Raw genomic sequence first — 5,390 nt, forward strand, 5'->3', positions numbered from 1 at the left:
ACCCGCCCCTGAAGCCCCGCCCCTCCGAGGCGCAATCGCCGCTGCTTCCGGCACTTCCGTGACCTCCCGTAACTACAGAGACGTTTCCGGCTGCCTAGTTTGCCGCCCGATGTAAGAAAAGGAACCATAGAGAACGCTGAATAGAGGGGACGCCGCTCTTTGCATTCGAAGCAGAGGGAGCCCATCTTTTCTAGAAACTCCACATCCACGCTGTTTTTCGCCAAAGGTTTCCACCCGCCTCTCTAGCAGGAACCGGAAGCCCGCGCAGCGACCGGCTTCTTTCTTTGGAAGAGCTCGATCCTTTTTTCCGGTTCCGCCGGGAGCTGCGGTTACGGCAGCTGCAGAGGACCAAAACTGCTTGAAACTCGCTCAGGATTTTCTTTAGCTTTGGCGGTCTCCGGGACGGTAAAGGGTAGAGTGAGAAGGTGACACTCCCACCCCCACCACCCCCACGCGGAAAGGAAAAGGACCTGGAAATTTATGGAGATATAGAGCTGCCTTTCTGTAAGCTGGCGGCAGCGTGTCGGTAGTCCCCGGATGGGAGACCACAAAGAAACCCCAAGGCTGCGGGCTGGAAGAGAAGTCCAGAAAAAGGGAGTTTCCATACTGCAGCCAATAGGACGAGCTGTACTCAGAGAACTCTTTTAAAGCTGTGCTTCCTATATGACCCTGCCCCTTCTCACTGCATCCACCTTTGCAGCCCTCCCATTGGAACTCTCTTTCATTGCTTTTCAAAAGCCCTTGAAATGCTTCTTTTAACTATTGCTTTTATTCCTAAGAACGCTGGTTTTAAATTTTCTAACTAACCAGAACTAGGTGGTAACAGCTAGCAAACCCAGTTTGATCCAGCAAGATGCCAGCAGGGTAGGATTTAATTAATCCTTGGATGGGAGACCACCACGAAATCCCAGGGCTGAAAACCAGATGGGAGGTCAAAAAAATATCCCAGAAAAATGCATTTTGCCAAGTAGGGTTGCATCCATGAAGCCGCCCGGAAGCGGCTTCACCATTACTGAGACGGGTACATACCTTTCGAGTGAATCTGAAGATGTTGGCAGGCAGAGCTCATCGGTTCATACATCCAGCAGTTGTCTGGATCTTCAGAGCCTGTGTGTTAATATCTCCCTTTCTGGGAAACATCACAGCTTGTTTCAACCACACCAGACCTAAATCAGTGCTTAAGAGAAACATAGGGAGAAAACAGGATAATACGTTGTGCGTGTAGGCAGATACACCTGCTGTTTGGGGGTATTATGGAAAATGATAGCCCCTTGCCTGCTTACATCCTGCTTGAAGCCTATTGGTTATTCACATTTTTATTTTTCATTATCAAGCAATTCAGTAACGGTAGAAGGAAATCTTGTATAAAATGGAAACCATTCTTAAGTAATAACATTCGGGCATCAGCTTCTTTCTGACCTATAGTAAATTGAGTTAAAATATTGTTAGAGAACAGTACTGTAGAAGGAATAATATTCTCTACACATCTGTCAACTCTCATTTAATTCTTAGGGTTACTAGACTGGGAGTCCGCTCACCTGGATTCTTTCTGGAGTGTGTCTGGCGGGCAGCATTTGCAACACAGGACCGTGTTTGCCACATAAGATTATAGAGAAGGTCCAGCACCCTCCAGATGTGGGATTATTAGATTTCCATAAGTCTGGGTTTCCTCCAGCCATGTCCTTGCATTTCTGAGTAGCTCTTTAAATATCTAAAAATACCTGAATTATACCATTTTCAGTTTAAGTTCTTGATCTTGGCAGGCTGGCGGCGGTGATAGGATGATACTCCCTGGCATACTGTAGACAAGCAGACCCACAGCAGCAACATTTCAGTTCATCTGCTCCTGGCTGGAGATGGAGCAGGGCCAATACTCTGGGGCCTGCCCCAGTGCTTATGGATTGGGAGTAGAAATGACCAGCAGTATATAGTGGGATGCTGGCAATGAGGGGCACAGTGTAGCCGCAGGACTGCTTCTGAAGTCACAAGCCTGAAGTTGCTGATCCCAGTTAAGAGCTGTTCTGCTTTGCATGCTGGCTGGGGAATTCTGGGAGCTGAAGTCCAGGCAGCTTAAAGTAGCCAAGGTTGAGAAACACTGCCCTGGGGTAATAAACTGGGTTTTTTTATTTAGAACAATGGGCTCTTCCCTCAAGCTGTTCCTTGGCAAGATGGCGATGATAATGCTGACCTATTTTACAAAATGGCTGGAAGGATGAACGAGACCATGATTTGCGGCAGTAACGTCTGCTGTGATTGTCCTGCAAGCCTTGATTCCTTTGCCAAGGAGTATAAGATTATAAAGATTATAAACAAGGGTAGCTCGAAAACAAGTGTCGGGGTAGCAGCTGGAAGGGCCAGCTGGAGAGCCCCTCTGCCTATTCTGCTTCTTGGATCCCACCTGGGCTCCTTGGCAGGTACCCCAGAAAACCTCCATGCAGAGGCTGAGGGAGATTCCCAGCTGGAAAACGCGCCTTTGAACAAAGAGGCTCAGCTACTAAAGACAATAAAATATACTGACTATGGGGTCGGAGACGCACATTCACAGATGGCTGTGGTCTGGACGTACAGAGCAGGCTCTTCCCTAATTCCACCTTTGGGGAGAAGGAGCCATTATTGGGAAAATAATTGTATACGAGAAGGGAGGGAGGCCGTGTTAAGCATATCTGTTTGCACACAGGCACAGCTTAGCCCCCTGCTAGAATAATTGGATCCGTCAACTCCGATGAAGCTGACTTTCGGGCAGTGCTGATTGGAACCAGATGGTGTGAATTCGTGGGATACTTTGCTAGTCAAGCGCATTTCCTCTGCAAATTCCCTCTGGGGGAAGGCTGGGAGGAGGAGAGAGGCTGGGAAGGGAGAAAGAAGCAGGAAGCTGCATCCTTCTCCAGAAATAGCGTTAGCCATCCCTGCGCACCAGAGCGGCCTTAATCAGGCAGGCAAAGGTCTTACAAAAATAGCACAAGGAGCAGAAAATAAGGGGAAGCCTTTGGCTGAAATGTGTCTGTTCCTTCATGAAGCGGGAGCATCGCCTTTCTCCCACAAACTGAGATCCACAAAGCAACAATTAACAGTGGACTATCATATCCCCATCAACGCCCCGCAGAAGCAGCCAAACAGCAATCAAAAGCAATTTAAAGGCACAGCAGGGGATTCCCTTGCCAATCGACTGAATTATCATCCACAAGACTTGAGGGAAACTCTCCTAATTTATGGGAGGGAAGAGGCCTCGAGTGAATTATGCCCAGAAGAATGTGTTGAAGTCGGGGTATCGTTCCAGAATAAGTCTCCGCAGGCAATCCCGTGGAGAGACAGGCCAAGGTTTACAAATGCCCACTTCACAGTCATCTGAAATCATTTCAAGAACAGCTGAGTTGCGAGCCTCTTGTGAGCAGCGGCTGGAAAGCTGGGACCAGAGATAGGGATGGGTTTATTTGTTGCATTACACCCCCCAGGAACGTCTGCAGGTGTCATCGAAGAAAGTCAAGATGGTGGTGGTGAGGGTGCAACTGAAGTTCTGCCTGTTTTCCAGATAAGAAAAGATGGAGCTTTAATTGCCCCATTGTGGGTGCCATCTTGACTTTTTCGACTGCACTCTAGGGCAGTGCTTCTCAACCTTGGCAACTTTAAGATGGGTGGACTTCAACTCCCAGAATTCCCCAGCATGAGTTGAACTCCACCCATCTTAAAGTTGCCAAGGTTGAGAAGCACTGCCCTAGGGACATCCCTGCATCCCCCCCCCACCTTCCTCTGGCAGCTCCAGGCACTTTCTATAAGAATAACAAAAGCCCTGAGGTTGGCTCAGGCCACCCCCTCCGGGGGTTTGTGTCACACAATGGTCAACCCGGAGGGAGGTGCATTCAGGAAGTCCACCCAAAAGGGGAAGGAAGGTGATCACCCGTTTCAGGTGCTCAAGGCATCGCGCCTGCGATTGCCACAGTAGTAAACACCATCAAGACTAATAGCTTGATCCTGCAGGGAAAAGGATGAGGTAATCCCGGCTGGGATCTTCCAGTTCATCCCTCAGGTCTGGGTTGGGCAGAGCTTGGGTGTGTGAGTACAGCCAAAGCCACTAAGAGCATCTCGAGCGAGAGAGTTCAGGTTGAAAAGGACAAGCCAAATGTATTAAGGGAGTGACCAGCTGGATGGAATTCCCACAGCTCTGAGTGCTCGGCCTTTATAGTAGAAAAGGGAGCAAGGAGGTGGGTGGGACGGAGGGAAGGAAGGAAGGGCTGCAGTTGTGAGAATTAGACCTGGACCACACGAGACCAGACTGATCCCTTGCCCAAACAATACCAGGTGTCTTCTCCCCCACCCTCAGAAAAGGAGGCAGCTCTCAGTCAGATACATGGTACAACTGAGAAAAAGGGGCAGTTCTCAAATCCTTGTTTCTGCTATAAGTTTATATTTGACAGTTGTTGAATTTCTTCTGCAATGGTTTTTCTAGTTCTTGGGGGGAAAAATCAGGACATATCAAAGGGTGATCTTTGGATCACTGCCTGCAAGGCTTCCCAACTGGTAGAACAGATCTGAATGAAGGTGGCCCAATCTTGGGGAGTGGAATCAACCAATATGTGGACCATATGAATTGGTATCAGCTAGAATTTTGTGCGTGCCTATAAAAAGGAAGGAATCTATAGGTTGATACCTGCATGTTACCCTTCCAGATAACGGAAGAACCAGGGATGAGTGTGGGGAAAAGTTGTGAACCGTTCTGAATGAACGTGTTGCCCTTGCGAGGTAGTCCAAACAAGAAGTACCACCAGGAGTACTAGCTCTATCTCTATTGTAAGGTTACATTCAGAATCCTTTGTGCATGTGATAAATTCATGTGTACATGTGACACTTTAATATAAATCTAAAGCCACTGGAAACAAAACAAATAAAAGAAGCTTGTGAAATAACTGCAGGAAGAGAAAGAATTATTTGAAGAAGGTTAATCTTCCAACAGAATGAAAAGAAAGCTGCTTGGAAGAAAGAGAAGAAAATCTGTTTCAGAGGGTCTCAGAAGTGTGTGAATTTACTCTAATGGGAATATGAATAAGGAAGGTTGGTGTAACAATGACACGAAAGAAGCTGGGGAAGAGATAAAAATACATGAATAGATTAGACCAGACTAACGTCTACTGCGAAAGTGAGGATGGGAGAAAATACTGTACAATTATAGAATGTAGTTAAAGAGAAGAAATAACCGCTAAGATTTGGGGAAGAATTTAAACCATTTGAATACTAATAAATGTTCTAGCACGTACAGTACAGCAAATATTTAGCAAGCACTAAACGCAAGTTGGTACATAATAATAATTTCTATATTTTATTTGTGGTTAGGCTTCAAGAGGAAGTTGGTTGGGGCAACTAGAACTAGCTGAAGATGTGATTTGACATTTGGCAGG

This window comes from Python bivittatus, unplaced genomic scaffold (assembly GCF_059951505.1).
Source record: "Python bivittatus isolate LINGU-HERP-01145 unplaced genomic scaffold, Pbiv_v1 ctg000040_np1212, whole genome shotgun sequence".
Lineage (NCBI taxonomy): Eukaryota > Metazoa > Chordata > Lepidosauria > Squamata > Pythonidae > Python > Python bivittatus.